We start from the raw sequence: 10,581 nt of genomic DNA, 5'->3' as shown, positions 1-10,581 counted from the left end.
AATTCTTTCTAGATCTATTAACAACCTTTTGCAAAATTAATTTAAGCTCTCTATTACTCAATTCTACTTGACCACTAGACTGTGGGTGATATGGAGATGCAATTCTATGATTAACATCATACTTAGCAAGCATTTTATGAAAGGCACCATGAATAAAATGTGAACCACCATCAGTCATTAAATATCTAGGGACTCCAAACCTCGGAAAAATAACTTCTTTAAGCATCTTAATAGAGGTGTTATGATCAGCACTACTAGTTGGAATAGCTTCTACCCACTAAGTAACGTAATCAACAACAACTAAAATATGTGTATACCCATTAGAGGAAGGAAACGGTCCCATATAATCAAAGCCCAAAACATCAAATGGTTCAATAACAAGTGAATAATTCATATGCATTTCTTGACGTCTACTAATATTACCAATTCTTTGACATCCATCACAGGACAAGAGAAACTTACGGGCATCCTTGAAGAGAGTAGGCCAATAAAAACCGGATTGCAATACCTTATGTGCAGTTCTATCTCCAGCATGGTGTCCTCCATAAGCCTCGGAGTGACACTTGCGTAGGATCTGTTCCTGTTCATGCTCAGGTACACAACGTCTAATAACACCATCTACTCCTTTTTTGTAAAGGTGTGGGCCATCCCAAAAGTAATGTCTTAAATCATAGAAGAACTTTTTATTTTGTTCGTATGTGAAACTAGGTGGTATAAATTTAGCAACTATGAAATTAGCATAATCAGCATACCATGGAGCAGTGCGAGAAGCATTTATGACATTTAATTGTTCATCAGGAAAGCTATCATCAATAGGTAGTGGGTCATTGATATGTGTCCAACGTATCTATAATTTTTAATTGTTCCATGCTATTATATTATCAACCTTGGATGTTTTATATGCATTTATATGCTATTTTATGTGATTTTTGGGACTAACCTATTAACCTAGAGCCCAGTGCCAGTTTTTGTTTTTCCTTGTTTTTGAGTATCGCAGAAAAGGAAAACCAAACGGTGTCTAATTGACCTAAAATTTCACGGAACTTATTTTTGGACCAGAAGAAGGACATGGAGTAAAAGAGTTGGGCCAGAAGAGTCCCGGGCTGCCCACGAGGGTGGGGAGGCGCCCACCACATGGGCACGCCTCCCTACCTCGTGGACAGCCCGGAGACCCCCTGACTTGTTCTCGATGCCAAAACCTCTTATATATACTGAAACCTCCAGAACATCACCTAGATCAGGAGTTTCGCCGCCAGAAGCCTCCGTAGCCACCAAAAACTAATCTAGACCCGTTCTGGCACCCTGCCGGAGGGGGGGATACCTCTCCGGTGGCCATCTTGATCATCTCGGCGCTCTCCATGACGAGGAGGGAGTAATTCACCCTCGGGGCTGAGGATATGTACCAGTAGCTATGTGTTTGATCTCTCTCTCTATCGTATTCTTGATTCGGCACGATCTTGATGTATCGCGAGCTTTCCTATTATAGTTGGATCTTATGATGTTTATCCCACTGTACTATCTTGTAATGGATTGAGTTTTCCCTTTGAAGTTATCTTATCGAATTGAGTCTTTAAGGATTTGAGAACACTTGATGTATGTCTTGCATGTGCTTATCTGTGGTGACAATGGGATATCACATGATCCACTTGATGTATGTTTTGGTGATCAACTTGCGAGTTCCGTGACCTCGTGAACTTATGCATAGGGGTTGGCACACGTTTTCGTCTTGACTCTCCGGTAGAAACTTTGGGGCACTCTTTGAAGTTCTTTGTGTTGGTTGAATAGTTGAGTCTGAGATTGTGTGATGCATATCGTATAATCATACCCACAGACACTTGAGGTGACATTGGAGTATCTAGATGACATTAGGGTTTTGGTTGATTTGTATCTTAAGGTGTTATTCTAGTACGAACTCTATGATAGATTGAACGGAAAGAATAGCTTCGTGTTATTTTACTACGGACTCTTGAATAGATCGATCAGAAAGGATAACTTTGAGGTGGTTTTGTACCCTACAATAATCTCTTCGTTTGTTCTCCACTATTAGTGACTTTGGAGTGACTCTTTGCTGCATGTTGAGGGATAGTTATATGATCCAATTATGTTATTATTGTTGAGGGAACTTGCACTAGTGAAAGTATGAACCATAGGCCTTGTTTCGTAGCATTGCAATACCGTTTACTCTCACTTTTAACACTTGTTACCTTGCTGTTTTTATAATTTCATATTACAAAAACCTATATCTACCATCCATATTGCACTTGTATCACCATCTCTTCGCCGAACTAGTGCACCTATACAATTTACCATTTTATTGGGTGTGTTGGGGACACAAGAGACTCTTTGTTATTTGGTTGCAGGGTTGTTTGAGAGAGACCATCTTCATCCTACGCCTCCCACGGATTGATAAACCTTAGGTCAACCACTTGAGGGAAATTTGCTACTGTCGTACAAACCTCTACAATTGGAGGCCCAACAACGTCTACAAAAAGAAGGTTGTGTAGTAGACATCAAGCTCTTTTCTGGCACCGTTGCCGGGGAGGTTATTGCTTGAAGGTATATCTTTAGATCTTACAATCGAATCTTTTAGTTTCTTGTTTTATCACTAGTTTAGACTATAAAAGAAAACTACAAAAAATGGAATTAAGGGTACCTCATATGCTTCATCTTTTTAATATCTTTCATGAAAATAAGGATTCCCATAATTGTGCCAAAGTGTTAGAAGAAGACTACATTAGAATGTTTGGCACTAAATCTTTGTATGATGAGCATGATTGCAATGTTGTTAGTATGAATTCTTTGAATATCAATGATGCTAATGATATGCAAAGCCACAAGCTTGGGGATGCTATGTTTGATGAAGGTGATATGTTTAGTCCCCCAAGTTTTGATGAGCAAATTTATTATGATGAAAGCATGCCTCCTATTTATTATGATTATATTGATGAAAGTGGATTTGGAGAGGTCATGACTTTATGATGCTCTCTTTATGTTACAATTCTTATCTTTTATGTGAGCATCATTGAAATCATCATGCCTAACTTGGGGCATTAAACGTTAGCGCTTGTTGGGAGGGAACCCAATTTTTATTTTTATTCCTGTTTAGTAATAAATAATTCATCTAGCCACTTTTTAGATGTGGTTTTATGTTTTAATTAGTGTTTGTGCCAAGTAGAACCTTTGGGGAGACTTGGGTGAAGTCTTTGCGATCTTGCTGTAAAAAACAAAAACTTTAGCGCTCACGAGATTAGCTGCCATGTTTTACTGGAGAGTGCGATTAGGTTGATTCTTTTTGAAGATGATTAATAGACAAATTCCTCAGGTCCACCAATTTATTTCGGAATTTTTGGGGTTACATAAGTATACGTTTGATACAGATTCCTACAGACTGTTCTGTTTTTGACAGATTCTGTTTTCTATGTGTTGTTTGCTTATTTTGATGAATCTATGAGTAGTATCGGAGGATATGAACCATAGATAAGTTGAAATACAGTATATTTTACACCAATATGAATTTATAATGAGTTCACAACATTACCATAAGTGGTGATTTATTTTCTTATACTAACGGAGCTTACGAGTTTTCTGTTAAGTTTTGGGTTGTGAAGTTTTCAAGTTTTGGGTAAAGATTCGATGGACTATGAAATAAGGAGTGGCAAGAGCCTAAGCTTGGGGATGACCAAGGCACCCCAAGGTAATATTCAAGGACAACCAAAAGCCTAAGCTTGGGGATGCCCCGGAAGGCATCCCCTCTTTCGTCTTCGTTCATCGGTAACTTTACTTGGAGCTATATTTTTTATTCACCACATGATATGTGTTTTGCTTGGTGCGTCATTTTATTTTATTTTGTTTTGCTTGCTGTTTGAATAATATCCCAAGATCTGGAAGTCTTAAATGTTAGAGAGTCTTCACATAGTTGCATAACTATTCGACTACTCATTGATCTTCACTTATATCTTTTGGAGTAGTTTGTCATTTGCTCTAGTGCTTCACTTATATCTTTTTAGAGCACGACGGTGGTTTTATTTTAAAGAAATAGATGAACTCACATGCTTCACTTATATTATTTTGAGAGTCTTTTAGAACACCATGGTAATTTTCTTTGGTTATGAATTTAGTCCTAATATGATGGGCATCCAAGAGGGGTATAATAAAAACTTTCATATAAAGTGCATTGAATACTATGAGAAGTTTGATACTTGATGATTGTTTTGAGATATGAAGATGGTAATATTAGAGTCGTGCTAGTTGAGTAATTGTGAATTTGAGAAATACTTGTGTTGAGGTTTGCCAGTCCCGTAGCATGCACGTATGGTAACCGTTGTGTGACAAATTTGAAGCATGAGGCGTTTCTTTGATTGCCTTCCTTATGAGTGGCGGTCGGGGACGATCGATGGTCTTTTCCTACCAATCTATCCCCCTAGGAGCATGCGCGCAGTGCTTGGTTTTTGATGACTTGTAGATTTTTTTCAATAAGTATGTGAGTTCTTTATGACTAATGTTGAGTCCATGGATTATACGCACTATCACCCTTCCATCATTGCTAGCCTCTTCGGTACCGTGCATTGCCCTTTCTCACGTCGAGAGTTGGTGCAAACTTCGTCGGTGCATCCAAACCCCGTGATATGATACGCTCTGTCACAGATAAACCTCCTTATATCTTCCTCAAAACATCCACCGTACCTACCTATTATGGCATTTCCATAGACATTCCGAGATATATTGCCATGCAACTTTCCACCGTTCTATTCATCATGACACACATCATCATTGTCATATTTCCTTGCATGATCATGTAGTTGACATCGTATTTGTGGCAAGGCCACCATGCATAATTTATCATACATGTCACTCTTGATTCATTGCCCATCCCGGTGCGCCGCCGAAGGCATGCATATAGAGTCATATTTTGTTCTAGTATCGATTTGTAATCTTTGAGTTGTAAATAAATAGAAGTGTGATGATCATCATTAATATAGCATTGTCCCAAAAAAAGAAAAAAGAAAGGCCAAATAAAAAAAGAAAAAAAGAAAGGCCAAATAAAAAATAAAAAAATAAAACAAAAGGGACAATGCTACTATCCTTTTACCACACTTGTGCTTCAAAGTAGCACCATGATCTTCATGATAGAGAGTCTCTTATGTTGTCACTTTCATATACTAAGTGGGAATTTTTCATTATAGAACTTGGCTTGTATATTCCAACAACGGGCTTCCTAAAATGCCCTAGGTCTTCGTGAGCAAGCAAGTTGGATGCACACCCACTTAGTTTCTTTTTGTTGAGCTTTCATACATTTATATCTCTAGTGCATCTGTTGCATGGCAATCCCTACTCCTCGCATTGACATCAATTGATGGGCATCTCCATAGCCCGTCGATTAGCCGCGTCAATGTGAGATTTTTTTGTCTTCTCCACACAACCCCCATCATTATATTCTATTCCACCAATAGTGCTATGTCCATGGCTCACGCTCATGTATTGCATGAAAGTTGAAAAAAGTTTAAGATTACTAAAGTATGAAACAATTGCTTGGCTTGTCATCAGGGTTGTGCATGATGAGAGCATTTTTGTGTGACGAAAATGAAGCATAGACAAACTATATGATTTTGTAGGGATACGCTTTCTTTGGCCATGTTATTTTGAGAAGACATAATTGCTTAGTTAGTATGCTTGAAGTATTATTATTTTTATGTCAATATTAAACTTTTGTCTTGAATCTTATGGATCTGAATATTTATGCCACAATAAAGAAGATTACATTGAAAATTATTGTTAGGTAGCATTCCACATCAAAAATTCTGCTTTTATCATTTACCTACTCGATGACGAGCGGGAATTAAGCTTGGGGATGCTTGATACGCCTCCAACGTATCTATAATTTTTGATTGTTCCATGCTATTATATTACCAACCTTGGATGTTTTTATATGCATTTATATGCTATTTTATATGATTTTTGGGACTAACCTATTAACCTAGAGCCCAGTTCCAGTTTCTATTTTTTGTTGTTGTTTTTGGGTATCGCAGAAAAGGAAAACCAAACTGAGTCCAATTGACCTGAAACTTCACAAAACTTATTTTTGGACCAGAAGAAGGACATGGAGTAAAAGATTTGGGACAGAAGAGTCCCGGGCTTCCCATGAGGGTGGGGGGCGCACCCACCCCCCTGGGCACGCCTCCCTACCTCGTGGACAGCCCGGAGACCCCCTGACTTGTTCTCGACGCCAAAACCTCTTATATATACTGAAACCTCCAGAACATAACCTAGATCGGGAGTTCCGCCGCCAGAAGCCTCCGTAGCGACCAAGAACTAATCTAGACCCGTTCCGACACCCCGCCGAAGGGGGGGATCCCTCTCCGGTGACCATCTTGATCATACCGGTGCTCTCCATGATGAGGAGGGATTAGTTCACCCTCGGGGCTGAGGGTATGTACTAGTAGCTATGTGTTTGATCTCTCTCTCTCTCTCTCTCTCTCTCTCTCTCTCGTGTTCTTGATTCGGCACGATCTTGCTGTGTCACGAGCTTTGCTATTATAGTTGGATCTTATGATGTTTCTCCCCCTCTACTCTCTTGTAATGGATTGAGTTTTCCCTTTGAAGTTATCTTATCGTATTGAGTCTTTAAGGATTTGAGAACACTTGATGTATGTCTTGCATGTGCTTATCTGTGGTGACAATGGGATATCACGTGATCCACTTGATGTATGTTTTGGTGATCAACTTGCGAGTTCCGTGACCTCATGAACTTATGCATAGGGGTTGGCACACATTTTCGTCTTGACTCTCCAGTAGAAACTTTGGGTCACTCTTTGAAGTTCTTTGTGTTGGTTGAATAGATGAATCTGAGATTGTGTGATGCATATCGTATAATCATACCCACGGATACTTGAGGTGACATTGGAGTATCTAGGTGACATTGGTGTTTTGGTTGATTTGTATCTTAAGGTGTTATTCTAGTATGAACTCTATGATAGATTGAACGGAAAGAATAGCTTCGTGTTATTTTACTACGGACTCTTGAATAGATCGATCAGAAAGGATAACTTTGAGGTGGTTTCGTACCCTACAATAATCTCTTCGTTTGTTCTCCGCTATTAGTGACTTTGGAGTGACTCTTTGTTGCATGTCGAGGGATAGTTATATGATCCAATTATGTTATTATTGTTGAGGGAACTTGCACTTGTGAAAGTATGAACCCTAGGCCTTGTTTCCTAACATTGCAATACCGTTTACGCTCAGTTTTACCACTTGTTACCTTGCTGTTTTTATAATTTCAGATTACAAAAACCTATATCTACCATCCATATTGCACTTGTATCACCATCTCTTCGCCGAACTAGTGCACCTATACAATTTACCATTGTATTGGGTGTGTTGGGGACACAAGAGACTCTTTGTTATTTGGTTGCAGGGTTGTTTGAGAGAGACCATCTTCATCCTACGCCTCCCACGGATTGATAAACCTTAGGTCATCCACTTGAGGGAAATTTTCTATTGTCGTACAAACCTCTACACTTGGAGGCCCAACAACGTCTATAAGAAGAAGGTTGTGTAGTGGACATCAATCATCAAGAACATTCTCTAACCTAGACAAGTTGTCTGCAACGGGGTTCTCAGCTGCCTTTCTATCAATAATATGCAAATCAAATTCTTGTAGCAAGAGAACCCATCTAATAAGTCTAGGTTTAGCATCTTTCTTTTCCATAAGATATTTAATAGCAGCATGATCAGTGTGAACAGTTACTTTAGAATCTACTATATAAGGTCTGAACTTATCACAAGCAAATACAACTACTAAAAACTCTTTTTCAGTAGTAGCATAATTTCTTTGAGCATTGTCTAGAGTTTTACTAGCATATTGGATAACATTTAATTTCTTATCAACCCTTTGTCCTATAACAGCCCCTACAACATAATCACTAGCATCACACATAATTTCAAATGGTAAATTCCAATCAGGAGGTTGAACAATAGGCACAGAAATCAAAGCTTTCTTAAGTATTTCAAATGCTTCTACACAATCACCATCAAAGACAAATGGAACATCTTTTTGTAAGAGATTAGTAAGAGGCCTAGAAATTTTAAAGAGGTCCTTAATGAACCTCCTATAAAAACCGGCATGACGAAGGAAACTTCTTATTCCTTTAATGTCCTTAGGACACAACATCTTTTCAATAGCATCAACCTTAGCTTTATCGACTTCAGTACCTCTTTCAGAAATTTTATGCCCCAAGACAATACCTTCATTAACCATAAAGTGGCACTTCTCCCAATTCAAGACAAAATTAGTTTCTTCACATCTCTGCAAAACTCGATCAAGGTTGCTTAAGCAATCATCAAAAGAAGTTCCATAAACAGAAAAATCATCCATGAATACCTCAACAATTTTTCACAAAAGTCAAAGAATATAGCAGTCATACATCTTTGAAAGGTAGCAGGTGCATTGCATAAACCAAAAGGCATACATCTATAAGCAAAGGTACCAAAAGGGCAAGTAAAAGTTGTCTTTTCTTGATCCTCTTTTGACACATGTATTTGAGAAACCAGAATAACCATCTAGAAAGCAAAAATGTGTATGTTTGGATAATCTTTCTAGCATTTGATCAATAAAAGGTAAAGGGTAATGATCCTTTTTAGTAGTTTTATTTAATTTGCGGAAATCAATTACCATTCTATAACCTGTAACAATTCTTTGTGGGATCAATTCGTCTTTATCATTAGGAACAACAGTAATACCTTCCTTCTTAGGGACACAATGGACAGGACTTACCCACTGACTATCAACAACGGGATAAATTATACCTGCCTCTAGAAGCTTTAGTATTTCTTTTCTTACCACTTCTTTCATCTTAGGATTTAACCATCGTTGGTGATCAACGACCGGTTTCGCGTCGTTCTCCAATTTTATTTTGTGCTGGCATAGAGTGTGACTAATGCCCTTAAGATCATCAAGAGTATATCCAATAGCAGCACGGTGCTTCTTCAGAGTTTTCAATAATTTCTTTTCTTCATGCTCTGAAAGGTTAGCACTAAAAATAACAGGATATATCTCTTTCTCATCAAGATAAGCATATTTAAGAGTATCAGGCAAATGTTTAAGCTCAAACACGGGATCACCCTTGGGTGGAGGAGGATCCCCTAGGATTTCAACAGGCAAGTTATGTTTCAAAATAGGTCCCTGTTTAAAGAATACTTCATCTATTTCCCTTCTTTCATTCATAAACATATCATTTTCATGGTCGAGCAAATATTGTTCTAAAGGATCATTAGGAGGCATGACAATAGAAGCAAGACCAATAGTTTCATCTTTACTAGGCAATTCTTTATCATGGGGTTGTCTGCGAAATTTAGCAAAGTTAAACTCATGAGACATATCCCCCAAACCAATAGTAACTACATCCTTTTTCCTGTCTATCTTAGCATTAATAGTATTCAAGAAGGGTCTACCAAATATAATGGGACAAAAGTCATCTTGTGGGGAACCAAGAACAAGAAAATCAGCAGGATATTTAACTTTCCCACACAAGACTTCAACATCCCTAACAATCCCAACTGGTGAAATAGTGTCTCTATTAGCAAGCTTAATAGTAACATCAATTTCCTCTATCTCAGCAGGTGCAATATCATGCATAATTTCTTTATATAAGGAATGAGGTATTGCACTTGCACTAGCACCGATATCACACAAGCCATGATAGTAGTGATCTCCTATTTTAACAGAAATAACAGGCATGCCTACAACAGGTCTATGTTTATTTTTAGTATCAGGTCTAGCGATTCTAGCAGCTTCATCATAGAAGTAAATAACATGCCTATCAATATTATTAGCCAAGAGATCTTTAACCATGGCAATACTAGGTTCAAATTTAATTTTCTTAGAGGGAGTAGGTGTACTAGTATTACTCTTACGAACAACAGTTCAAGCTTTAGCATGATCCTTTATTCTAACAGGGAAAGGTGGTTTCTCAATATAAGCAGTAGGAACAACAGGATCATTATAAGTGATAGTATTTTCTTCAACTTTAATGGGTGCAACTACTTTTACTTCAGTGGGAGTATTATATTTAAACCACTTCTCCTTAGGGATATCAACATGAGTAGCAAAGGATTCACAGAAAGAAGGTACTATCTCAGAGTCAAGTCCATATTTAGTGCTGAATTCACGGAAAGCATCGGTATCCATAAAAGATTTAACACAATCAAACTTAGGTGTTATACCTAACTCCTTACTTTCATCGAGATCCCAATCTTCAGAGTTGCATTTAATTCTTTCCAATAAATCCCATTTGAATTCAATAGTCTTCATCATGAAAGAGCCAGCACAAGAAGTATCGAGCATGGAGCGATTATCGAGAGAAAGCCGAGCATAAATTTTTTGAATAATAATTTCTCTTGAAAGCTCATGATTGGGGCATGAATATAACATTGAGTTAAGCCTCCCCCAAGCTTGAGCGATGCTTTCTCCTTCGCGAGGCCAAAAATTATATATATATAATTATGATCATGATGAACAAGATGCATAGGATAAAACTTCTGATGAAATTCCAATTTCAATCGGTTTTAGTTCCATGATCCCATATC

The sequence above is a fragment of the Triticum dicoccoides genome, chromosome 2A (genome assembly GCF_002162155.2).
Source record: "Triticum dicoccoides isolate Atlit2015 ecotype Zavitan chromosome 2A, WEW_v2.0, whole genome shotgun sequence".
Classification (NCBI taxonomy): domain Eukaryota; kingdom Viridiplantae; phylum Streptophyta; class Magnoliopsida; order Poales; family Poaceae; genus Triticum; species Triticum dicoccoides.
The sequence above is the reverse complement of the archived record's forward strand: the minus strand, read 5'-3'. Positions refer to the sequence as shown.